This window comes from Panthera tigris, chromosome D3 (assembly GCF_018350195.1).
Source record: "Panthera tigris isolate Pti1 chromosome D3, P.tigris_Pti1_mat1.1, whole genome shotgun sequence".
Taxonomy (NCBI): domain Eukaryota; kingdom Metazoa; phylum Chordata; class Mammalia; order Carnivora; family Felidae; genus Panthera; species Panthera tigris.
The window spans coordinates 66,061,023-66,088,313 of NC_056671.1; the positions used below are offsets into that span (position 1 = coordinate 66,061,023).

General features: G+C 47.6%; 1 pseudogene; it reads right to left on the minus strand.

Annotated features, from left to right (window-relative positions):
• Positions 1-3,610: 3,610 nt before the first annotated feature.
• LOC107179473 lies at positions 3,611-10,354 on the minus strand (annotated as a pseudogene).
• Between the last annotated feature and the right edge of the window lie 16,937 nt (positions 10,355-27,291).

Consider the following 27,291-nt stretch of genomic DNA (forward strand, 5'->3'; position numbering starts at 1 on the left):
GGTGCCCCATGAATTATATACTTTAAATGGGTGAATTGTACAGTATGTGAATTATATTTCAATAAAGCTGTTGAAGAAAAGGTATGCAAATTAACAAGGAAGAAGTGGAGCTGTTTCTATCACAGATGACGTAGCGAAGTGAGTGTCCATCCCTGCACGTAGATGCGTGGTGTGGGCAAGCAGATAGCCAGAGCAGCCCAGAATTCAGCCTTTTGTTCTAATTCCATTTCCAGGTCTCTAGCATGCATATTTTCTGGAAACATCAAATGCACCCATATGGATGTGGGTTGGGAGGCAGTGTGTGAGAGGGAGCTTCTGGTTTTTGTCTCTAATTCTGACCCCTGGACTTCATGTCTATCTATAGAGAACCACTGCTATATCCCTAAATACCCCCCTAAATCAATCTCTCAAGTACAGAGACATGCTTAGATAATCACAGTAAAATGAACAAATTCGGAAAATTTAACTGATGTAGTATTGCTATCTAATATATAGTCCAGACTCAAATTTCTCTGGTTGTCTGAATAATGTGCCTCACAGGTGGGGGGATGGGTGAAATAGATAAAGGGGATTAAGACATACAAACTTCTGGTTACAAAATAAATAAGTCACAGAGGTAAAAAGTGCAGCATAAGGAATATAGCCAATAAGATTGTAAAAATGTTTGGTGACAATGACTGACTGTACTTACCTGTGAGCACTGTGTAATGTATAGAATTGTTGAATCATGTTTTACACCTGAAATTAATATAACATTGTTAATTATACTTCAGTTTTTATTTCTCTTTTGTTTGAGAGAGAGAGTGAGTGATAGTGGAGGAGGTGCAGAGAGAGAAGGAGAGAGAGAATCTTAAGCAGACTCTGCTATCAGCATGGAGCCCAATGCAGGGCTCAAACTCATGAACCATGAGATCATGACCTGAGCCGAAATCAAGAGTCGGACACTTAACTCATTGAGCCACCCAGGTGCCCCTACCTTTCAGCTTTTTATTTTTTTGAATGTTTATTTATTTTTGAGACAGAGAGAGACAGAGCATGAATGGGGGAGGGGCAGAGAGAGAGGGAGACACAGAATCTGAAGCAGGCTCCAGGCTCTGAGCTGTCAGCACAGAGACCGACACGGGGCTCAAACTCACGGACCGTGAGATCATGACCTGAGCCGAAGTCGGACGCTCAACCGACTGAGCCACCCAGGCGCCCCACCCTTCAGCTTTTTAAATGCAGGATGCTGGGGCGCCTGGGTGGCTCAGTCAGTTGGGCATCCAACTTTAGCTCAGGTCACGATCTCGCCGTTTGTGGGTTCAAGCCCCGCTTCAGGCTCTGTGCTGACAGCTCGGAGCCTGGAGCCTGCTTCGGATTCTGTGTCTCCTTCTCTCTCTGCCCATGCCCCGCTTGTGCTCTGTCTCTCTCTGTCCCTCAAAAATAAATAAATAAATGTGAAAAAAAAATTTTAAATGCAGGATGCTCAGTGGCACCTGCCTGGCTCAGTCAGTGGAAACTGCGACTCTTGATCTTGGGGTTCTAAGTTTGAGTCTCACGGTGGGTATAGAGATTACTCAAAAATAAAATCTTTTAAAAAAAAACCCATGGGATGCTCAGGCGGATAAAATGTTTATGAAAAAAATAATGTACTTCATAACAATTGTTTTTCCAATCTAGGAGCATACATTGTGTGCCGTTGTCTCTGCCTGAAGCCAGCTTTTGATACCTGATTTTGACCATTTTGCTCTGACCATTTTGCTTGTGCTGCTTCATTACACCCCCATTTCTAGGTCTGTGAAACTTTCTCCCCCCAGTTTCAGCTGTCTGAGCAAGTCCAGCCAGGGTGGCACAAATCGAGGGACCATTGCATATTGAAGGCCATGCCATGAAGAGGCCCTGTGCTTTGCCTCATATTCTGCCTTGTGGGAAGGGCAGTACTGGCAGTAGATTTGCCTTTGCTTATACTAAATTAAGAAGTCCTGGGGCACGCAGCTGGCTCAGTCAGCGGAGCATACGACTCTTGATCTCTGGGTTGTAAGTTCGAAGCCCATGTTGGGTGTGGAGATTATTTAAAAATAAAATCTTTCCAAAAAAAAGAGAGAGAGAGAGAGAGAAGTCATGGCCTAGGCAGGGGCTTGAGTTGCCAGCAGAATAGGATTAGCTGTTACAGCTTCTGCTGCATGGGAGGCCTGTGGAGCTGCATGTTGGGTAAGAAGTGCAGCATGAATGAAAAGCCGTTCCTCATCAAGATGCTTCCGAAGCTATTTTAAGAGTAGACTGAGGATTGTGTGTGGATGTCCTTGGAGCCTGTTTGGTTGCCAGGGGATCTTCTTCTTGTGATTTATCATGGGAGCACGTGACCAATGGCACACCACAGTGTGGCCAGGACCCTGTACCTGTGTGTCCTGTCTTTGACGAGAGACAACCTGAAGAGGCCACTCTGCCAGCTGTATTTGGTACCACGCTGCACGCGTGTCCTTCTGACCTTGGCTTCCTCTCACGTTGTACAGGTATATATTTTTAGGTTGATCCTACCACGCCCAGCTCGCACAATGACAATTTTCTTTAAATTCTGCAGCAGCGGTCGTGGGCTGACAGCCTGCCCCCACTGCGTTGTGAAAGAGAATTGCTCTCTCTGGCCTTTTCAGGATCCAGATTTTCTACAGCGTGTTCAGACACTGATCCTGCTTCCTGGCAATGTAACCATGAAGGCATCATGTAAACTCCCAGGTGTCCAAAGGATATAAAGTTGCCCTCCCTCCCTCATCACCCATTCATTCATTCACTTATTTGTTAACAAGCTTTATTAAATACTATGTGTTAGGTTGTGGGGCCTCAAAGATAAATAAGAATTTTCCCCTCAGTCTCCGGCGGTTTATAAATACACAGAATATCAGACTGGAAGGGACTGTCCAGTCCAAATTTTGGTCTTATAGGCAAGGAAACTACAATGTTAATGCAAGGCCATATAAGGGAGATTGAGACTTACTACAGTTTAGCCAAAAGTAGGTGATACAGAGGAAAGATCCTTGGGGTGGGAAATAAGCCTGGGTTCTAATCCCAACTCAGTCAGTGACTGGGTGTGACACCTGGTCAGTCATTTTACTTCTTTGGGTCTCAGTTTCCGGCTCAGTCGATTGAGTGTCCAACTTTGGTTCAGTCATGATCTCGCAGTTCATGAGTTCAAGCCCCGCGATGGGTTCTGTGTCGACAGCTCAGAGCCTGAATGAAGCCTGCTTCAAATTCTGTGTCTCCCTCTCTCTCTGCCCCTCCCCACTCACACTCTGCCTCTCTCTCTCTCTCAAAAAGAATAAGTAAAACACATTTTAAAAATTTGTAAAATTAGTAACCAATGACTGAGAAAATATACAGTAACAAAAAGCTAATATGAGGTCAGAAATTAACATCATTTTATATTAATTGGAACTTATTCATCAAAACAGTATCTACAGATATTTGAAAAATATTTTTAACATCTTTTTTTTAATTTTAATTTTTTTTTATTTTAGAGAGAGAGCACGTAAGGTGGGGGAAAGGAGCAGAGGGAGAGAGAGATTGAGATTCTCAAGTAGGCTTCATACTCAGTGCAGAGCCCGATGCAGGTCTCTATCCCATGACCCTGGGATCATGAGCTGAGCCAAATTCAAGAGTCAGATGCTCAGTTGACTGAGCCACCCTAGCGCCCCTCAATTTTTTCCGTATTTTTCTCTCCTCAAGTCTGGATATTTTTACCAACCTATCTTCCAGATCACCGATCTTGTTCTCGTTCATCTGCTGCTGTTAGACATTTCTCTCTCCCCCCCACCAATCAATACACAGCTTTTATTGTATCTTTAAAATACCACAAATAAGTCTGAGGAATCATCTGACATCTTGCTGTTTCTGTAGCTGGGCAACTTAGCTTTCATTCATCAGCCTGCTGAACTGTTCCCTTTTCAGAAACAGATACCATCCAAAAACCTCCTGATATCCTTGTTTTTAACTCTTGTGGCCTGCAGAATCAAAGCAGCTGAATTTGATACAAGTTCAATGTCATTTCCTTCAAGAATTAACTCACCTTTCTGGGATTGAGATACCAAAAAAGTAATGCCAGGCCTCATCCGAACCCCATGGGTATATTTTTTGCCCAAGAAATTTTGGATTTCAATAAGAGAACCATTCTCTTGAATAACAACATTGATGGAGAAATGAGTGTATACAGACCTCATCTTGTAACGGAAGCCGGTGTAACGCCCCCAAGCATGTTCTGTGTATGACTGAAGATAATGCGGGTGGTAGCCAGTTCCTTTCCATTTCTCTGCCATTTATCAGTTCAGAGCCTCTCCTTTATCTTTTCAAGGACTACAAGCTCTACGTTGATGTGACTGAAAGTCCTCCACAGTGTTCCTCTGGGGTCCTTCACGGTAACAGCGCACCCCTTCAGAGTGATGTCAACACTTTCTGGAATGTTGACAGTCTCATTGCTGAGAACAGTCTTCGTTCTCCCAGCAGATGCGGCAAGAAGAGAACCTTGGCAGACACTTCTGTTGTATTATTGCCCGGCTTTCAGCTTTCCTCTCCCACACCATTTATGATTCAGCACATTTCTCAAAGGTAGAAAGAATTATACTTTTTTTTAAAGTTTATTTATTTATTTTGAGAGAGAGAGAGAGAGAGCATGAGTGGGGGAAGGACAGAGAGAGAGAATCCCAAGCAGGCTCTCCGCTGTCAGCACAGCCCCTGACATAAGGCTCGAACCCATGAACCATGAGATCATGACCTGAACTGAAACCAACAGTCGGATGCTCAACTGACTGAGCCACCCAGGTGCCCCATTTATGCTTTAATGTAGATTTCTCCATATCACCCCATGTGGTCTGAAATTTATACTTCAGTTCATATCCTTTTTTTTTTTTTTTTTAATGTTTATTTATTTTTGAGACAGAGACAGAATGCGAGCGGGTTAGGGGCAGAGAGAGAAGGAGACACAGAATCAGAAGCAGGCTCCAGACTCTGAGCTGTCAGCACAGAGCCCGACATGGGGCTCAAACTCACCAACTGTGAGATCATGACCCGAGCCAAAGTCGGACGCTTGACTGAGCCACCCAGTCACCCCAGTTCACATCCTTTTGTAGGAAGCAAGTATCATCTCAAAACCCTGATATCAATCAGACGTGTTTATAACCGACTTACAGACCACTGAAACACTGTGGACATATAAAGTGCAAACATTATAGGGGCGCCTGGCTGGCTCAGTCAGTAGAGCATGTGACTCTTGATCTTGGGATTGTAAGTTCAAGCCCCACCTTGGGTGTAGAGCTTACTTAAAAAAATAAAAAATAGGGTGCCTGGGTGGCTCAGTCAGTTAAGCATCTGACTTTAACTCAGGGCATGATTTAGCAGTTTGTGGGTTCAAACCCCACGTCAGACTCTGTGCTGACAGCTCAGAGCCTGGAGCCTGCTTCGGATTCTGTCTCTCTCTCTCTCTCTCTCTCTCTCTCTCTCTCTCTGCCCCTCTCCTGCTCATGCTCTGTCTCTCTCTGTCTCTCAAAAATAAACAGAAATAAATAAATAAATAAATAAATAAATAAATAAATAAATAGTAAATGTTAAGGGGCACCTGGATGGGTCAGTCGGTTAAGCATCTGACTTTGGCTCAGGTCCTGATCTCATGGTTCAAGAGTTTGAGCCCCGCGTCAGGTTCTGTGCTGACAGCTCAGAGTCTGGAGCCTGCTTCAGATTCTGTGTCTCCCTCCCCTACTTGCGCTCTGTCTCTTTCTCTCTGAAATAAATAAACATTTAAAAAATGTGTAAAAATATTTTTTAAAAGTGCAAACATTGTAATTCATCTTTCTTCTCTCCTTTTATTATTCACATGGGCCATAAGTACCAATATACCCATTCAGTTCAACACTAGGTAGATGCAAACATTGTGGAAAAAGCTTTAAGCGCCTTGGTACATCTAATAAAACCATTGCCCAAGGGAGAAATTCCAGAGGGAGGGTGTCCAGGCTTGCTCTCTGAGCAACAATATCTGTTTGGAATAAAATTAGTTTCTTAGGAAAATGTATGAAGCGGAGTACAGTAAGGGACTTTTTTTGTTTATCTGAAATTCAAATTTAACTGGTCATCTTGTATTTTTATTTGCTAAACTGGCCACTGGTGTGTATCCTCTGTGGATGGTGTCTCTAAATGAGAATTGATTCCAATATTACGGAAATCTTGATAATGGGAGTCACAACGTTGACTGGTCATTAATGCAAGTAAAAAATGGAAATAAATTGGGTTTTGAACCCAGCCCCTTATTGAATTGTCTTATTATTCTAACTCTTTTTCAGCTGGTTTTGTTGGCTTTTCCAGATATGTAATTATTTCACTGCAAAAAATGACGAATTTACTTCCCCCTTATCAATTTTGATTCCTCTCATTTTTTTCTTAGGAGGTACTCTCGTGGTAATACCAAGGTGGTGATAGTGGTAACAGTAAATGTTTTAGTCATCATTGCTGTGTAACAAACTACCCCCAAACTGGCATGAAATAATCACAGATTCTGTAGATGGGGAATCTGGGCAGGGCACAGTGGGCATGACTTATCCTTTCTCCTTACTATCTATCCGCTGCCTCAAGTTTAAAGATTTAAAGGCTGGGAATGATTCAGTAGCTGAGGGGTGGAATCATTGATGTCTTCACTCAACATTTCTGATGGTTCTTGCTGGCTGTTGGCTGGGGTCCCAGGCTGCCAGCCTCTGGCTGACACACTTAAACATAACCTCTCTGAGTGATCTTTCCCAATATGGTAGCTGGCATGACAGAAGTAGAAAGACAGAGGTGTATTGCATTGTTATGATCTAACCTTAAAAGTCACAAAGCATCAGAGCTCCTGGGTGGCTCAGTCAATTAAGCATCTGGCTCTTGGTTTCAGTCTGGGTCATGATCTCACAGTGTGAGTTCAAGCCCTGAGTCAGGCCCTGGGCTGATAGTGTGGAGCCTGTTTGGAATTTTCTCTCTCTCCCTCTCTCTCTCTCTGCCCTTCCCCCGCTTGTGCACACACACTCTCTCTCTCAAAATAAATACACTTTAAATGTTTTTTTTTAACTTTATTTATTTTGAGAGAGACAGTGCATGCATGGGAGAGGGGCAGAGAGAGAGGAAGAGAGAATTCTAAGCTAGATTCGCCACTGTCAGCACAGAGCCCAATGCAGGGCTTAAACTCACAAAACCAAGAGATCATGATCTGAGCTGAAATCAAGAGTCAGTTGCTTAACCAACTGAGCCACCCAGGTGCCCCTAAATAGATAAACTTTCTTTTTTTTTTTTTTTTTTTAAGTCACAAAGCATCACTTACACCGTACTATATCTTCCCAGACAGATTTGCGAAGACCACCCACAGAGTCAAGGGCAAGGGAGGAACATAGACTCTTCACCCAGTAGTTGGATTGTCAGTATTACATTCTAAGAAAAGCATGTGGGATAAAAGATTTCCTTGTGGTCACCTTTGGAACATACAATCTGCCAAAAGGAACAGCCTTGTGTTCCTGAGTTGAGTAAAAATCCTTTCAGTAAAGGAATTTCATCTTTAAGCCTCAGTTCAGATTTGTTTATTTATCATGTCAAAGAAGTCCCCCTATTTTTAAGTTTTTAAAAAATAAATAGTAGATGGTGAATTTTTTCAAATGCCTTTTCAGCATCTATGAATCACCTATTGAAGAAGCAACAAAATAAGGTAAAAATGAATGAGGTATTTGCTTCCTTCAAGCCACGCCTGCAAGTTGATCCCTTCACTCAGTGAGTATTTCTGAGCACTTATTGTGTGCCAGACCCTGTGCTAGGCACTCAGAAACAGAAGTGGTTCCAGCCCTCAGGAAGCTTATAGCCAAAATGATCCAGGTCCAATTAAGTACCTGAAATCCGACCTTTGTGCCAACAGATGCAGAAAGGGGTGTTACTTCCGGCCCTCCCACCCATATCCTAAACAAACTCGGTAACCTGCTCGGTTGGGCAAACTCTCATTCCCCATGGGGTATTTACATATATAATTTTAGCCACCAGAGGGCAGTCACACTTAAAAAACACTTCCAAAGGGGAAGAAAAAAGACCCACCCATTCCTTGAAAGGCCATGGAGAGGGGTGGGGGGTTCCTGGACTAGAGTCAATCGACATGGTGGGACTCACTCCAATGGGGACATAACCCAGCACCCAAACCACTCTCCCACTTCAGGCCTCAGGGTCACACCAATTTAGCACGAGGCTCTGGTCCCTTGAGTGGAGGATGATGTAATGGAAACTGACATGGACCGTAATGAAGTAGCTCAGAGGGTCTGCCAAATCAAACACTTCAGAAGTTAACTGCATAGGAACCCCTACGGGGAGGGGCCTAGGGCACCCACACACCCACCACCCTTCAAGTCCTCACTGAAGAGAGTCATTCAGTGAGTATTTATTGAGGAGTATATATTCAACAACCAGCCCTGTATGGGCAGGAGAAAAATAGACTTGTTCTGGCTCCAAAGAGGGGTCTCACTTGCACAATACTATGAGAAGGCAGGAAGGACAGCCCCACGGCCAAGAGCGTCCAGTTAGGATGTCCCTTCTCTCTGTTCCAGGAGAAGCACGCAGGAGACCACCCAAGACAATAGCCTCTCCAGATGCAGCATGCAGCCCTTATCCTTGGGGTCCTGCCAGTGAAGGTTGTGCTTCCAGAAAACCCAGGCCTTCTCCTTCCTAGCCTAGGGTGAGGGATCTAGGTCCAGTTTTTTGTTTTGGTTTGGTTTTTGCTTGTACCACGTGTTTTATCAGAGCTGCACATCCCCTTCTCAATCTGGGGCTTGAGCAGCTTTGGGAACACATAAGCGACAGAGACTTTCAAGCTCTTTCCTACTCAGCCTCCTCCCACTCCCACATCAATGAATGCATAGCCCACCTGAATGAGAAGAGGGAAAGGGAGGAAAATGGTTAATATCTCGAAAATACTCTCCTTCCACAGGGCTGTGAGACTGCACAGGACTTAGCCTGAGTCTGGCATAGGGCAAGAACTTGGTGAGTGTTAGTTATTATAGGTCCACAATCCCTTGCTAGAATTTCCAAAGCTTTAAAAACCCAAAGGTCTTTCATAATTCGTTTGGCAAAACTTATCTGCCGTGAATTCATTTGGCAACAAAAGCTCACCCGAACACAACACCACTGATTTTGGTGTATGTGGACCACTTGGTGGGAGTACTCATGTATTCCTACAGTATTTGATCACAGGGTGTTGTCCCAGACTCCACTGTGTGTGTTGTGAGTCTATGGTGTAAGCACTTGATTGTCTTTCCAAAATCGAACATTCTCAGTTCTAAAACATAACTGGTCCCAGGACCTATTTCTATGTGAAATCTAGGTTCTATATCATATCGCTTCTATTATCTAGCTATGTGACATTAAATGTGGTAGACAGACCCTAGGATGGCCCAAAGATTCATGTCTCCTGCATCATGCATGCCCTGTATAAGCTCCTCCCTTTGAGAGTGGGCGGGACCTGTGACTTGCTTCTAAGTAACTAGAATCTGGCAAAGGTGAAGAGATTTTGAAGATGTAATTAAAATCTCAAATCAATTGATTTTTATTTAATCAAAGGGCAGATTATACTGAGTGAACCTGACTTAATCAGGCAAAAGCCTTTAAAAGAGAGACTAGGCCCTCCCTGAGATCAGAGACTCTGTCAGTTGTTGGCTTTGGAGGAGCTGAGGTGCTGTTAGAGGGCCTCGGGAGAGGCCCATTTGGCAGGGAACTATGGGCAGGCATTAGTCACAGAAAACATCCACCTGACCACCAGCAAGAAATCGAGATCTCAGTCCTGCAACCATAAGATGAATTCACGAAGGAGGAAATGCTGCCAGCAACTCGAAGGGGCCTGGAAACAGATCTTTCCCCACTTGAGACTCTGATGAGACAGCAGCTCCAACTGATACCTGGATTCCAACATAGCAAAACTCAGAAGCAGTGGACCCAGCTAAGCCAAACCCAGGATCCCGATCCGTGGAAACCAACCTAATAAGTGTGTGTTGTTTTAATCCACTAGATTGTGGTCATTGGTTATGCAACGTAGAGAACCAGCATGTCAGAGACATCCCTTAACCTCCCTGGGCTCCAGTTGTTCATCTGCAAACTGGGGAAGTGGGCACACATAGGAGTCTTTCCAGCTCCAGCTTTTGGAGACTCTATGTACGGGGCATTTGCTGGGTGCTTTGGAGTTAGGAGCTGGGGGGAGACTAGTTCTCTCAGTGGGTAAGCAGATGCAGGAAGGGTGTCATTGAGGCAGCTGGTGCACAGGCAGGGAAAAATGCAGGCAGCTGAAGACTCACCCTGAGTCCCCAGTGACTCGGCTGCCAGGCTGGACACTGACCACAGCTGGCATTTCTCCTGGCTGCAGGAGCGATCATCTTTCAGAAGCAGGAAAAACAAGCATCCTCTTTTCCCTGCTCTGGAAGGGACGCTTTACCACGCTGGGCACCCGCCCCCATCTCTGTCAGCTTAGGAAGGGGCAGAAGATTCCCCTCTCACAATCTTCATCTCCAGACATCTAAAGCTCTTGGGCTGGTGACCTCGGGAACTGACCTGGGGAACTCAGGGGGAGCTGAGTCAGGGAGGGCATCAGGTTTCCTGTGAGCTCTTGGCAACTCTCTGAAGTGGGTGAGGGTGTGCTTCTGTGTTCTCCCACCAGGCCAATCCATCACGTCCCCTTGCTTTCCTCACTCGTACCGCCTGTCACAGGGAACCCAGACCACCGACAAGCCCCAGAGGTGGCACATCAACTCTCTGCCTTCCCTCCCCCAAATACTCCCTCAGACACAGCTCACATGCTCATTTGACTGGCTGAAGTGATTGTCCCTTATTAAATTCCTTGGAGGATGACCTCATTAAGCCTTGTTATGGGTCACTTCTATTTCAGGGAGAATAAATTTGCTGGAATCTTTCTATGGTCGGCTAGTTAATTGAAACCTGAAGTAGGGGGTGGGGGAGGGGTAGGCATGGGTGAGGTGGTGAGTGGGTGGCCAGTGTAGACTGGCGGAGTGAGGAGCTGGGAGCTGGTGCAAGGAGGAGGCAGGGGGGTCCATATGAAGGGGACCGATAAGAAGGAAGATGCAGGCCGTGGAGGGGGAGGGGAGACAGAACAAATGCACACTGCAGCCTGATCTGCCAAGATAGCCTCCTAGCTCCCTCCCAGGCCTCTGTGCTCAACCCTGCTCGACACATGAGTCCAGACCAGCACGAAGTGATAAGGGCCCAGGCCAGGATGTGGCAACAGAGATGGAAAAGAAGGAGATGTGAGAGGACTTGGAGACCAATTTGATATGAGGACAAAGGAGAGGAAAGTGCTCAAGATGACCTTGAAAGATCTCTGGAGAACTGGGGAGATGTGCCAGCAAACAAACCCAGCAGAGGCCTCAGATCGATGCCGAGCTCATAGCTCTATTGTTTAAGGAACCCTTTCTTCTTCACCCACTTCTGAAAAAATGTTTCCCATGTCCAGTTTTCTAGCTCTTCAGTCATGATGGGCTAACGTGAACTGGGTGCCCACTGTGGATCGGCCCCCGTGCTGGACACAGGGGACGTGAATATAAATAAGCACCCTGCACGGCCCAGGGTGCTCCAGACCTTCCTAAGCAGTTAACGGCTCTCAGAATGTTTTACTTCAATTCCCTGTTCAAACAGTTTTGCTGATCTTCAGGATGGGCACTTCACAGAAAGAGGGCATAAAGATGGAAGAAGGTTTTGTGGGGGGGACCTTAACATCAAGTGAACGTGTGACATTTGGTACAGCTGGAAGACAGGTGGCCGCTAATTAGTCGAGTGGCCCCTGGCTGGACTCTTGAACTTCTGGGCCTGGCTTCCTTCACCTGCAAAGGAACAAGGAGGATTAGGTGATTCTTGATTCCTGGAAACTCTCCTACCTTACTTTCTATGCTTTGTTTCATGAATGTGCAGTGCTGAGACAAGTTTGATTCCTATAGAAATGTAGGGTACTCCTTTATTTCAGAAGACAGTAGTAACGTGAGCACCCACGGAGTGGGTATGGGGCGTGACATGGAACCTTTATTCCCTGCTTCTTGTGTTCCAATCTGGAGGTGGCTCCACTGAGCCACATTTCTGGAGTCTCCCTGGTTTCTGTCTCTGTCTCTTGCCCTCTCTGCTGGAAAGATATCTGACTGGGAAGTTTGAAGGAAGGAACTGAGAGCATGCTTCACTAAGAACAGCTTCCTGAATCCACATGCCCAGCCACCTCAGAATGTGGCTGTATTTGGAGACAGGGCCTTTCAAGAGGTAATTAAGTTAAAATGGAGCTGTTTGGGGCACGTGGGTGGCTCAGTTGGTTAGGCGGCTGACTTGGGCTCAGGGCATGAACTCGCGGTTCGTGGGTTCGAGCCCCGCATCAGGCTCTGGGCTGACAGCTGGAGCCTGGAGCCTGCTTTGGATACTGTGTCTCCTTTTCTCTCTGCCCCTCCCCTGCTCATGCTCTGTCTCTCGTTCTCTCAAAAATAAATACAAATTAAGAAGAAATAAATAAATAAATAAATAAATAAATAAATAAACAAACAAAATGGAGTTGTTAGGGTGTTCCCGGATCCACTACAGCTCACATCCTTGGGAGATTAGGACACAGTCCATACAGACTGAAGAGAGGTCCTATGAGGACGTTGTGGGAAGAAGGCCATCTGCAAGCCAAGGAGACCTTAGAAGAAACTAACCCTCTGACACCTTGATCTTGGACTTCCAGCCTCCAAAACAGTGAAGAAATAACTTTCTGTTGTTTAAGTCCCCTGTCTGTGATACTTCACTATGGCAGCCCTGGCCGACGAATACACGATTTTCTTTGGGACTTGCCTGCCTACAGAGGGTGTATATTCAGGACTGCTCATCGTACAGAAAACCTACTTTCTGGGGGAGGACTGAGTCTGTCAGGTCCATCTGCTGCTAGGTGAATGTCTGTCTGCAGTGGCTGGGACATATTAGGAAGTCCCTGGGGGCGGCACATGTGCCCCATGTCCTCCAATCCGGCTTTCATCTACTGTAAAGTTGACATATAAATGTTCATCTATTTCCTGTGTCTGTCTTCTCAATCGGTTCCAAACTAGAGGAGGAGCTGGGACAGGGTTATTTATTGCACATCCCCTCCCACCTCCTCCAGGAAAGGAAAAAAGGAAAAAGTACTGTAGCCCATGTTACATATTAGTTTTCCCTGGGGATTTTTTTTTTAAGTTTATTTTATTTTTGAGAGAGAGAGTGCAGTGCATGCACACGGGTGTGCAGGGGAGCGGCAGAGAGAGAGAGAGAGGGAGACAGAGGATCTGAAGCAGGCTCTACACACTGACAGCAGCGAGCCTGACTCAGAGTTCAAACTCACTCGGGGCTTGAAGTCATGAACTGTGAGATCATGACCTGAGCCAAAGTTGGACGCTTAACCAACTGAGTCATCCAGGCGCCCTTTCCAGGGGACTTTGTTCTTTTTCCCAAACCCGTCTCTTAACTGATGCCCTTACCACGCCCAAATGGGTGCTTTCCGTCCAGGACCACTCATTCCCAGGATGGCCTGGCTCTTAGATTCCACTGGGATGCCCACCTAGAACACCTTTCCTCTTCTCTGTGCTGCAAGATTCTCTTCATTCTCTGAGTCTTGGCTCAGAGGCCTCCTCCTAGCTGAGTCCTCCTCGGCGTGCATATTTCTATTATTTTGTCACACAGTCCTAATGTTAGGTGACTTCATGTCCGTGTTCTCTACTAGGACAGACCAGGCTGAGTGCTGTACCTGGAAAGACTTCCTCTGGTCACATCTGTGTCCCCAGGGCTCGCATGGTGCTTGGCTCCAAAGCAGGAGTCCATAAAGGGCTGGAGTATGAATGAGTGGCAGGATGACATTTTGACATATTAATCTGTGTGTTTCTCATAGTTTTCCACCCCACCCCTTCCATTTTAAGTATACTGGCCAGTTGGTAATTCCTTAATTTGGGCTTGGTGCAAAGCAGACGAGCCTGAGTTCAATGACTTCCTGTCCTTTGAACAAATCTAAACTCAGTGGGTTTTCTGTACATTGTGGGGGAAGGGTAGGGGTAAAGAGGGAGATGACCTTTGAGAAAGAAGAAATGAAGGTCTAGAAAGGGGGAGAGAGTTGTGGGTGCCCTTACCCTTGATGGAGGTGGCCAGCAAAGATTTTTGCTCCCCAAAATGACATGAAAACAGAGTCAGCTACTGCCCATCACTGGGGTTTGGCAAATGATGTATCTACATTGGATGAAAGACAAGACCCCACCCTACCTTTCTGGGCACTTGAGATCTGAGGGTCCTAAGTGGGGAAGGGAAATGAAGCTTCAGGAATGACTGACATGGACTTTCTTGCCAGCTGGGGCCTTGGAGTAGAAATTAAATTGATGTAGGGGTGCCTGGGTGGCTCAGTTGGTTGTGTCTGACTCTTGATTTCAGCTCAGCTCATGATCCCAGGATCATGGGATTGAGCCCCATGTCAGGCTCCAGGCTGAGTGTAGAGCCTGCTTAAAATTCTTTCCCTCTCTCTCTCTCTCTCTCCCTCTCCCCAGCTTGTGTGCTTTCTCTCTCTCTAAAATAAAAAATAATATAAATTTTTTTAAATGAAATTGATTTATAGGACATAAAGAGGGGCACAGGGCTGGCACAGTTGGTAGAGCAAGTGACTTTTGATCTTGGGGTCATAGGTTTGAGCCCCACCTTGGGTGTAGAGATTACTTAAAAAATAAAATCTTAGGGGTGCCTGGGTGACTCAGTGGGTTAAGCATCCAGCTCTGCTTTTCAGCTCAGGTCATGATCCCATAGTTTGTGGGATCAAGACCCACATCAGGCTCCCAGACTGACAGCACAGAGACTACTTGGGATTCTCTCTCTCTCCCTTTCTTTCTGTCTCCCCACCTCCACCCTGCTCACACATGTGCACGCATGCACGTGTGTGCTCTCTCTCTCTCAAAATAAATAAATCTTGAAAAATCTTGAAAAAATTTATAGGACATAAAAAAAGGTGGTATTTCTTGCATACTTGAGTTGGAGGATAGATTATCATCCACTAGGAATGAATTCTGGAGCCTTTAAGTCCTGAAACGTTGCTCCCCATCCCCCTCTTCTGCCCCCCAAATTTTGCCAAGACTTGAACTGGTCCAGAATTTAGCCCCTCATCCCCTCATCTTTTGCCTGTAGTGTGGCCATTTGGAGAATGTTTTATCATTCTCAAGACTGGATGGTGACCTGTCCTCATGGCAGCCTGGCACAGGCCCAGAAGGGGAATTCTTCAGCCACCAGACGTCTCCTTCCAGACACTGAAGGCTCCAGTAAGGCAAACTGTATCCTTCACTCAAGGAAGATGGAGAGTAGAAGTCTTGTTCAAGGCCAAGCCCCAGGCATGAGAGGGTGAGGAACCCAGGGAGACCAGAGAAGAAGCTCCACAGGAAAATGAACCCAGGTGGGTGGGGGTGGGGGTGAGTCTGTGTGGGATAGGAAGGATTCCTCTAGTCAGCACTGGGCCATTGGGAGCAACGTGCCCAAGCATGCCAGGAGATCTATAGAGTTCTCTCTCTCTCTCTCTCTCTCTCTCTCTCTCTCTCAGACCCACTGGTTACCTCCACTCTACTAAAGACCTCTTAGAAACCACAAGCATCTCTATCCCATCTCTAGCCTCTCTCTTGTGCATGCTGTCCCCCTCCACCTCGATGCAGAGCCAAAGCTCCCAAGGAATAGTGTGGTGACGGAATGTCTGACTTTCTCATGCTCCTTCAGCCTGGGGACACAACATCTATCTCTGAGGTAGACTGGGGAGGAGAATATATGTTGAGAGGAGGAGAGCAGACCAGCAAAGAGAAGAGGGGAAGCTGAGTGGGGACTGGGTGGTGGGGGGGGACAGAGGGAGGAAGGAGAGCTTGGGTTGAAGTTCCCCCAAAAGCAGAGTCTGAGACAAGAGCTTGCACATAGGTAGTTGACTTGGGAAGCTCCTCGGGTAGAGGAGGGAGGGACTGGGAAGAGTAGCATGTGGAAGGAGGGAGAGACATTCTGGGGGAATGCTACCACATTGGTCTCCATGGAGGCTGAACGGAGTATGGTCCTGCTGGTCGCCTCTGAGGAGCACTGCAGAAGGGGCCATAGCGTTGTCCACCCGAGGGAAAGAAGACAGGACACTCATCTACCAGTTTCGGCCTCTGCTGGCTGAGTGTCACCCCGTGGACTGTTGATTCCTTCTTTCCTCCAGGTTCATCCAGAGTCCTCTGTCTGAGGACAGGAGGGAAGCGGAAGAGGCATGCAGCCGAAGCAGAAATGTGGGCCAAGAAGATGTGAGCCGGGACACAACGCAGGAGCGGAGGGTAAAGAAGATGCAGCCAAAGAATGGAGGGAGGAAAGAAAAGAGGGATCAGCGGTGGGGAGGGGAAGACAAGACAAATGTGATGGGGTCTGTTTGGGGGAGAGATATAAGCCCAGCAGGGGCACCCTTGAGCATTCGGGGACCCTCTGCAGAGCTCCTGATATTGGCTGGGGTGAACCCTCAGTGTCACTGCCTTGTCTGCCACTAGAATCTGGCAGGCTGGCTGGCAGGCACAGGGGAGCCTTGGCAGTGACAGGACATCCCCACCCCCTGGTAGCCAGGGGCAACCTCTTTGGGGCCTTCCAGGAAGATAAGCTGCCTCCTTAGTGTTTCTGGCTCTTCTAGTTCAACAACGTAGACTTAGGGTTTCTGGCTGAAAACACACGTCTCCCAAGAGGCAGATTAATGGCATATGGTTATACAAAAGGATCGTCACCTGTCAGAATGAAGGCAAGCTTCTTGCAGTCCCTGTGGCAATAGGAAATCCAGTTTGGGGTACGGTTGCCACCCTTACTCCAAAGGGTTGGGCGAGGAAATAGGCTCTTGAAGCTTCTGAAGTTTACAAAGGCCTGAAACGTCCCATATGTGTATTCTGTTTACACTGTGCGCCCACTGTCAGCCCACCGCAGAGCGGGACTCTCCCCATACAATACTGACCTTTCCCTCTCTGACTTGTTTTAGTACTAATAATCAATAGCCCAGATTTATCTCTCAACTCTCTTCTTAATATTCTTTCCCTTTGAGTTATTCTTGTCTTCTTTAATTGTAAATGCTAGAGCTTCTTGGTTCCTGGTATACGAGGACTGAGAAAACAGTTGGGGCTGGGGCTTGGTCAGAACACATAGATGAATGTGCGTTAGATTGGTCCTCCCAGGCTGTCAGATTGTTGTGACTTGAGAATTCTGAAGAACCTGGCTAACCAAGAATATCTCCCTCCTCCCAGCTGACCTGCCTAGATGTCTGAAATTCCTATCTTTTATGTCATTCCCTGATGACTTCTAGAGAAGTGTTTATTTTAGTTGGACAAAATGCCATCACCTGGGAGAGGCAGTGTGTTAGTCAGCTATCACTCTAGTAAGAATTGGGTTGCTTAATTAATTTTTGTTATGATGTGGAGACTAGAAGCCTTAGAAATTGAGTCCTAGGCCAGGATGTTTTAGGTGTCAGAGGTGGGGAAGAGAGAGGCAAAGAAGGCTACAGTCCTGGGGCCTTGAGTGGTGACAGGTGACAGCACTGACTGGGTCAAGGAGGGTCCTGGATGTAGTGAGAAAAGACACACCAAAGAGAAACTGATTTTACAGTTTGCCTTAGGTAAGGCCACCTTGTACATCCCATAAGCAAGGTCTTAGGTCTCTGAAGACAGGGACTGGCCGGTGTATATCTTGTACATCCTTCGGACTGACCCACAATACATGGGTGTGTGTTCTCTTAGGTGACAGAATGGAGCCAGCTGTGCACACATAGTTCACTCAGTGAGGCCTCCCCATCACCCCAGGGAGGGATCTTGAGCTGTCTCCCCTGGGAGCTGGTCTTTTGCTCTTCTGGGGACTTGAAGGACTCATGGCAAAAACCACAAGTGGAATTAAAAGCCGGAGCAGCTCTACTAAGTGCATTAAGGGACACATTTCTCCAAAAAGCAAAATTAGTAAAACAGAAACCAAAGCCTGTTTTCTGCAAAATAAAAGGGTGCTCTCTCAGGCTCCCTTCTTGGCCCGGTGGTTACTCGTGGTTCCCAGTAAATGACAGTTGCTCCAGAGGAGGGAGTCCTTTGGAAGCTGCCTGGTTTCCTGCATCCCTGGGTCTGGCCTGTCTGGCTGGCGAGGGCCCTCCCAGCCTGCTCCCCTACAGAGGTTCGGTAAACCTCTGCTTTGTCTTTCCCCCAGGGGCCCGTCCTGTTTCCCAAAGCCCGGTGCCTTTGCACTGACTCCTCAAGAGAGGAGTCACATGAGATCCTCTGCTTCATTTAATTTTAGGTTATTGTTGCTGCTGTCAGTCTATTGAAGTACTTTAATGAATGCTCGTATTGTTCTCAGGCTGGAGCCTTTTTCAAGTGATCAGCACATTATAAAACACAATAATGAGTCTAATTCCCACCCCCCCCAACACACACACGCACGCGCACACACACACAATGGCATCCCTAAGGCCTCCAGATATGTGCGGTGGTGAAGAGTCTGGGGCAGCAGAGCTGGGTTTGGTCCTGACTCTCCTGTCCAGTGCTGGTGACCTGAGGCAAGTCATTCATTCATTCATTCATTCATTCATTCATTCATTCACTCATTCAGTAAGCAATTATTCAGTATCTCCTTGTGTCATATAATCTCTGCAAAATGTTAATAATACCTGCTCTTACTTTCCTGATACCTTTCCTGACTGTTTAGAAGAGCTAATGAGGGGCGCCTGGGTGGCTCAGTCGGTTAAGTGGCCGACTTCGGCTCAGGTCATGATCTCGCAGACCGTGAGTTCGAGCCCCGTGTCGGGCTCCGTGCTGACAGCTCAGAGCCTGGAGCCTGTTTCAGATTCTGTGTCTCCCTCTTTCTGACCCTCCCTTGTTCATGCTCTGTCTCTCTCTGTCTCAAAAATAAATAAACGTTAAAAATTAAGAAAAAAAAAAAAAAGAAGAGCTAATGAAATCATAGTGTTCAAGGTAAACTGCACATACATATGTTGTTTCAGGAAAAAGATGAACACAAGGGGCGCCTGGGGGGTTCAGTTGGTTAAGCGTCTGACTTCGGCTCAGGTCACAATCTCACGGTCCATGAGTTCGAGCCCCACGTCGGGCTCTGTGCTGACAGCTCAGAGCCTGGAGCCTGCTTCGGATTCTGTGTCTCCCTCTCTCTCTGCCCCTCCCCCATTCGTGCTCTGTCTCTCTGTCTCAAAAATAAATAAATATTAAAAAAAAAAAAAGATGAACACAAAATTGGAGGAGAGGGAGGTGAGGGCCCAAATCACAGCAGTTGATACATCACTTGTATGAGAAATACAACTATTCTGGACTGTCTCTGCCCTGTATTTTTGGATCCCATCCTTTCCTCAAGCCAGACTTTGCCTGGGATACCTTTCTCTTCATCTCTATCCTTGGAAGCCCTGCTTTCTCCAAGGCACTGGTCAAAAGCTTCCTCTTCCACAAAGTCCTTCTTGCTCTCGGGAATTAATTTCTCCCTCCACATGCTCTTCCCCTGCTTTGGGGATTGCTGTGTTCCACCCGTGAACTACTGTGATTTGTTTCTAGAATGAGCCCTATTACTAGACAGACACCAGTGTTCTGGAAGGAGGTATGGGCTGTTCTTTTCCAGGAATCCTGGCTCTGCCCCTTCTGCTCATGTAACCTCGGTCAGGCGCATCGTCTTCTCTGAGCCTCAGTCTCCTTCTGTAAAACCTACCTGCCCTTGCTGACTGTAATGAGGATAAATGAAATACCACATGTGAAGGGCCTAACACCGTGTGCCTTACTTTTAGTGGCTGGGCTTGCAATAGATGTCTTTTAAATAAAATTGAAGGGCATGCACGCGTACTTCTTTGGGTGCTCCTCAGACACACGTGGAGTAGATGACCGCTTAAGGGGTGCCAGTGGGGGGGGGGGCGGCGCTGGATGGCTCAGTCGGTTATGGGTCCGGCTTTGGCTCAGGTCATGATCTCGGGGTTCGTGAGTTCGAGTCCCGTATCGGGCTGTCTGCTGTCAATACAGAGCCCTCTTCTAATCCTCTTTCTCCCTCTCTCTGCCCCTCCCTGGCTCATTCTCTCTCTCTCTCTCTCTCTCTCTCTCTCTCTCTCAATAAATAAATTAATTAATAAACAAACAAAAAAACAAACTTAAAAAAAATAGGTGCCATTGAGGAATGTTGGGACCATCTCCCCACAGGATTTGGTACCTGAAATATCACCATGAAAGATTAATTCCTCCTCAAAGTCACTCCTTTACGTTTCAGTACCACCGGGAAAGGCAAAGCATCCAACTACTCCACCTCCTGGGGTCTTGGGTGCTGGCAGCATTGGCCACCGGTGAAAAAGTAGAGACACCACAGGGAAGGGAGGTGAGGAGTCTGAAGAGAGATTTGGTAGGATTGGTCTTGCTAAAAATAACATGTTTATTTAAAACATATATTAAGGGACACCTGGGTCACTCAGTAGGCTAAGCCTCTGACCCTTGATTTCAACTCAGGTCATGATCTCATAGTTAGCCCCATGTAGGGCTTAGTGCTGACGCACGGGGCCTGCTTGGGATCCTCTCTCTCTCTCTCTCTCTCTCTCTCTCTCTCTCTCTCTCTCTCTTCTCAATAAATAACTAAATAAACTAAAAAAAAAAAATACAACCAAGTATATTAATTTTCAGTCCAAGTGTTTAGGATCCCGAGTGGTTTTTTCCTGACGCCAGTTCTCTGACAACAGTTAGGTGTTCAACAATTCAGTTCAATTCTGACACTAACTACCCAGAGTTAGCCTAGACCCCACAAGAGGGCCCCCACTTCGGATGCCAGCACAAGAAAAGTCCCCAGGCTACCCACACTTATGCCAGGCAGACTACAGATTTGGGGGTCCCCATGACTCTCCCATAAGTTCGGTAATTCGCTAGAAAGTCTCGGAACTCAGGAGAGTACTTTACTTATGATTACTGGCTTTCTATAAAGGATACAACTCGGGAAGAGCCAAATGGAAAAGAATCATGGTGGAAGGGGGGCTGGGGGCTGGGGCAGAGTTTCTGTACCCTCCCCCAGAGCGCCACTCTTCCAGCGTCTCAATGCGCTCCGCCAGCATGGGGGCTCTGCGAATGCCGTTGTTTAGGGGTTTTTATTGAAGTTTCAGGCTGTAGGCACAACTAATTAAATGAGTGGCCATTCGTGACTGAACTCAATCTCCAGCCTTTCTCCCCTTCCTGGGATGGGGGTGGGGCTGAAAATTCTAACCTTCTCCTCCAGAGGTCTGTCCCTCTGGCAACCAACCCCCAATCTGAAGCTACCTGCGGGCCCACCAAGACTCCCCTCATTAGCACAAACTCTGAAGTGTCTGCAAGGGCTTTCTTAAGAATGACAAAAGGCACTCTTATCACTTAGGAAATTCCAAGGCTTTTAGGAGCTCGGTGCCGGGAACTGAGGACAAAGACCTGATAGTTTTAATTAGGCCACAGATCCCCTGATGTTGCTCTTACTTAAAAACCATAGTTTTCAGAGCTGGAGAGGGGAAGGTGGGGGACAGGGGACCTTCTCCATAAGGCTGGTGTTTCAGTTGCTCTGAAGTCCTTGAGGTTTTTTTTTTCAAATCACGGTGTATCTTTGGAACTCCCTTATCTGCACGCCCCTCCCCCACCTGCCCAAGGAAGGTCCCTAGGGCTTCAGGCCGTTCCCTTCTTTCCTAATGCTTTCCTCCCCTCTCCTTCAACAGTAACCAGATTTAACCTTTCCCGTCCCAGAGCTCTACCTGCCCCCCAGTGTGATCAGCGTGGGGTCAATGCCTTGCCAGGTTGTTTGTGGGCAGAGAGGATCTGCTGTCTGTGGTCCTGCTCATAACACTCAGTAGAGGTGGAGATGTCACATCCTGCTTTCCTCCTGGTGCTTAAGGAACTCAGCCCAGCAGGTCCAGACTCCTTAAGCTCACATCCAGCCCCCCAGCCCAGCAGGCCCAGACTCCTTAAGCTCACATCCAGCCCCCCACCTCCCTTCAGGCCTTCCCTCTCCTCGCCCCTCTGCTGTGCAGCCACAGGCAGTCTGGCCCTGGGGTTGTCGTCCTCCAAACATCCCAGGGACTTTTTCACCTCTAGCCCCTTTTTCCCCAAGGTCAGCTTCTCTGCATACTCTTTTCTCCCGTCACATATATTTATTGGATTGTCCTGTCTGCCAGGCTCTGTGCTGGACACCCAAGGGGGCTTGGAGAAAGAGAGGCATGGGCTTTGCCCTCGGCGCTGACTCTCCTCCTTTGTAACAGAGGTGGGGCGGGCTCCAGGTTCCCTCAGGCATCTCTCGTTGCCCTCGACTCCACTCGTTGCCTGCCTCCTCCCAGCCTCTCGCACCACTTCCTTGTCTTGACATCCTTTCCAGTTTCTGTGTCTCCTTAGGCAGATCCTCAGATGGACTTCCTCCATTCACACCCACGAACGAGTGTCTCTCCCAGAGCAGGGCCCCGTGCTCTCCGGTGACTCAGATGGGTGAGGAAGAGGAGCATGCACCACAGGCACCTGGGAGGGCAGATGTTACGGAGGGAACAAGCTGCTCCTGTGATGAGCAGTGGAGTAGAAGATTGCAGCTTCCAGCCTGGAGGCCCCGCAAGGTCGGGTGCTGTGTCATTCAGAGCTAGTCCTTACAGGAAAAAAATGAGAGGGCAACACACACTTGTTGAAAAAATTTAAACTATCCTTTGCATTTATTTTCATGTTTTAATACAAGTTATAGACTTTCCTGGGGCGCCTGGGTGGCTCAGTCGGTTAAGCATTCGACTTCGGCTCAGGTCATGATCTCACGGTCTGTGGGTTCGAGCCCCGCGTCGGGCTCTGTGCTGACAGCTTGGAGCCTGGAGCCTGCTTCGGATTCTGTGTCTCCCTCTCTCTCTGCCCCTCCCCCACTTGTGCTCTGTTTCTCTCTCTCTCTGTCTCGGTCTCAAAAAATGAATAAACGTTGGGACGCCTGGGTGGCTCATTCGGTTAAGCGTCCGACTTCGGCTCAGGTCACGATCTCGCGGTCCGTGAGTTGGAGCCCCGCGTCAGGCTCTGGGCTGATGGCTCAGAGTCTGGAGCCTGCTTCTGATTCTGTGTCTCCCTCTCTCTCTGCCCCTCCCCCGTTCATGCTCTGTCTCTCTCTGTCTCAAAAATAAATAAAATGTTAAAAAAAATTAAAAAAAAAATGAATAAACGTTTAAAACAATTTAAGTTACAGATTTTCCATATAGAAGGGATATCAAGGGGGTCACCTGATTGGAAAGAGGGACGGGGAGCCCAAGACAGAGGAGCCTCACTCAGCCACCCCAGTGAACAAGGGAGCTGAAGGAGGTATCCCCTCCCAGCCACTCTTAGCTGCAGATAGCTCCACTTGCATGACATCTTCTGCCCTGTTCCATTCTGGTTCCATGCGGACTTGGCAGTTGAGGTGGCAACATCATTGTAAAGCAGTGCGAGTCTGTGCCTGTACTAACCAGTGAGGTGCTGGCCTGGACTGTTGCCATCAGAACAAGGACCCCCTTTACGGAGTGTTCTCTCTGAGCCATGAATTATGCTGATAACTTTACACACACCAGTCACTTCACTTAACCCCCAGGAGAGCCTACAACGTAGTATCAGGAGTCCTCCGTGTTGAACAGGTGAGGATGTTTATGCTTGACAGGATTGCTCAACTGCCCAGAGGTCACAGCTAGAGGGAGGCAGACCTGTATCCATATTCAGACCTGCCAGACTCCAGAGCCCCTGGTGCTGATGACCATGTGACCTTTTGCCACTTGGAATCCTTAGAATGTTCTAGATGGCCTTCCACGTGGAGGACGTAGTTTAATTCTGTGAAATAATTCTCCAAGGCAAAGCAGGTAGTGTTAACTCTGGAAGTGGTGGCTTGTTTGAGGTTATGTGGCCACCAACTGCAGAGATTCAGCACTTCCCTGTATAGCAGGTGCTGGGAGATTGGAGTGAATGCTGGTTATGCTGGGGGTGGAGGGCAGATGGGTGGGTGGTTACACTGGGAGGGGAGTAGCCCAGCTCTTAGCAATCTGAGAAGAGTAGGGGCAGCCCAGACACCAGAGATGAGAGTTCTGTCTCTCAGATCTCCCATTTTCATCATCTAGAGAGTGGTTCTAATAATAACATCCACCTTGCAGGGGGAAACAGCAGAAGTAATGTGCTTGGTCGGGAGGGAACAGACTATAGTCCAAGCAAGGCCAGCCACCCTTTGATGCTACTGTTCAGGCCACCATTTGTTTAACATTTATTCATTTTTGAGAGACAGAGACAGACAGAGCATGAGCGGGGGAGGAGCAGAGAGAGAAGGAGACACAGAATCTGAAGCAGGCTCCAGGCTCTGAATTGGCAGCACAGAGCCCAATGCAGGATTCGAACTCACTGACCACGAGATCATGACCTGAGCTGAAGTCAGACGCTTAACTGACTGAGCCACCCAGGTGCCCCTAAAATTTTTTTTTAACGTTTATTCACTTTTGAGAGACAGAGTACAAGCGTTGGAGGGGCAGAGAGAGAGGGAGACATGGAATCTGAAGTAGGCTCCAAGCTGTCAGCACAGAGCCCAATGCCGGGCTTGAACCGACGAACCATGAGATCATGACCTGAGCTGAGGTCAGACACTCAACCAACTGAGCCACCCAGGTGCCCCGAGGCCATTTCTAACAGGAACCTGCTGCAGGCCCAGCCCCAGCGCAGGCGATGCATCAGGTGCAACAATAATGCTGAGTGATTCAGACAAGCCTGGCCCTGGCCTCCAAGGCTTACGACAGAAGTTGAGAGAACCATTGCTATGATTCAGTAATAACATTGCAGGTAGGCTAAGGGATGGACGTGTTTGTAGGACAGGGTCTGTGAACAGAGGTTTCTTGACAAATTTCTGTAGAGACAATGGGATGGAGAGAGTTGCTAGTGATATGGATGGTGGCTGGACTGGACTGGTTTTATGGAGATGGGATTTCAGGAGCTTGCAGAGCTGAGCATGGCATGCACATGAGATTCTGGGAGACAATTCAGTATCTACAGCGCTGATAAGAATGTCAAAGAAAAACCATGGTGCTGCCTGGGTAGCTCAGTCAGTTAAGCCTCTGACTCTTGATTTTCCAGTTCAGGTCATGATCTCACAGTTTATGGGATTGTCAGCTCTGTGCTGACAACATGGAGCCTGCTTGGGATTCTTTCTCTCTCCCTCTATGCCCCTTCCCCATTTCTCAAAATAAATTAATAAACATTAAAAAAAAAAAAGATCGTCAAAGAAAAACTAGACAGTATTAGTCCACATTTACACTTTCACTTCAAGACTGACAGCTGTGATCTTGGTAATTAAATTTTCTCCTCTTCTTCTGAAAGAGCTTGGGCTCTTATCACTACCCCCAACTTCTCAAGTTCTTTGGGGACTAAGGTAGCAGGGAAATCAATGAATAAACGAATGCATGAATAAGTGAAATATCATACATAGACAAGATGTGTATCTGGCACACAGTATGTTCTCAGTCTCAAAGAGGTAGCTGGTGGTAGTGGTTGAGAAAGCAAGCTCTGGACTTGGATTATTTGTGTTGGAGTCCAGTACTGATGTGTGACCTTGCCGTTCTGTGCCTCACTTTCCCTTTTTGTCACCTGGGGTTGGTAGTAGTACCAAACTCATAGGGTTGTTGTGAGGATTAAATGACTGAATCCATTTAAACTCACGGCGCGTGCACACACACACACACACACACTGCACAGTACAGTGCCTGGCACATAGTGGGTATTAAAAAAAAGTTAGCTATTAATATAAAATGATTATCAATTTATTAGTTTAGCCATGGATGGAAAATTCTCATGCTTGTGCGCAGTCAACATACATGAGTGAACTGGGGCAGCTGAAGCACCTGATCTGATGGGGACACTGATGTTAAGGGGAACGTGGGGCTAGTGCTGTGATTTTCATAATCTCCTCTTGGGTAGTGGTCACCCCAGCTTCCAGCTTGGTTCCTGAAAAAGTAAAGACCTTTTACATGTTCTCCTTAAGCTCTTACTTATTCATTTTTCAGAACCCTGCCTTTGGGAGTGCCGGTCCTTTGCTAGATCTTGAGTTATAAAGTTTGTTCTCAGTACCTCTTCTCTCTCCTTCTAAGCCCTATACCAGCCAGGTAGCCAGCACCCACTTCACCTTTCCTCCAGGTTCCACGTATAGCACATTTCTTTCAATCACAGACGTCAAGAAAATGTCTCAAAAACTCATAGAATGCACAGATGCATCACCCCTCCCACGCTGAAGTGCAAATGAGAGCAGTGACTCTGAAGAGGTGGAATTTGGGGTGTCTGCAGCCCATAGGGGAGAGCAGGGTCTCCCTGGCTGATCCGGTTTCACCAGCAGGTGGCGGTCTATATGCCAGGCCTGTAGGGTTCCTGACCAGAAAACTCCAATGGGATGTTGATGCTACTGCAAGAGAAGAGCACAGCCGAATTTTCACCAGCCAAGCTGTCACCATCTGCAAAAAAGTGGGGAGAAAATGTTACAGGAAATACTAGGCGTTCAGGAAGAGACAAGCGACATGCACTCGAGAAATCAGAAAAGACTTTATTTTGCACCAGTGCTGGCCCAGCAGAATCACCTCCAAAGGCTGAGCACCCAGCTTGGGTTTTATTGATCCTTTATACATGTGTGCTTCTGGGTTGGGCAGGACTAGTACAGTCAAGCTTCTGGTTCCTGGTTGCTGGCTGGAGCAGGCAAGGAGGGAAGAGGCAAGCAAGATTACAGAAGCCAAAAGCACGCAAGGGAGTCCAGGCTCAGACAACAGGCTGGCCCTTTTTATTTGCTCTTACCGGCTTTCCTTTTCATTCCTGTTCCCCGTCCCCCCTCCCCACCCCCCTTGATTCTCAAGCTGCTGTAGCCAACTTAGAGAAAATCAGTTTGTGGGGGCCAGGGAACTTTGCTGCCACGAAAGGAGCGGTGAAGAGTCACTCAAGGATTCAGACACTAGGAGCTCCCTGAGGGAAGGCTTCAGAAGGGGTGAATAGTGAGAAGTGCACTGAAAAGGGAGCACTGTCCTTCTTTTAGGGCATTATCCTTGTCTTGCATTGGCTGATTTCCGACCCTCTGGGAAGGACATTTCCGGAAGGGAGCTGCCTCATCAGATGGATGGAGCGCGGGAAAGGAGCCCGGGAAGCTGGTTTCCGCACGCTGGGCGCTCTGCAGCTGGAGGATTGCGTCTTTCTGTCCGCTAGATGGCGCTGTCTGGCTTTCCCTCGGCTTCCCGAGCCAGTCCCTGGAGGCCGCCGCCGCAGCGGCCGCTCTAGCCGACCGGCGCGGCCTCTGTGGTTCCGGGCGGAAGTGAGGCGCCGAGCGGAA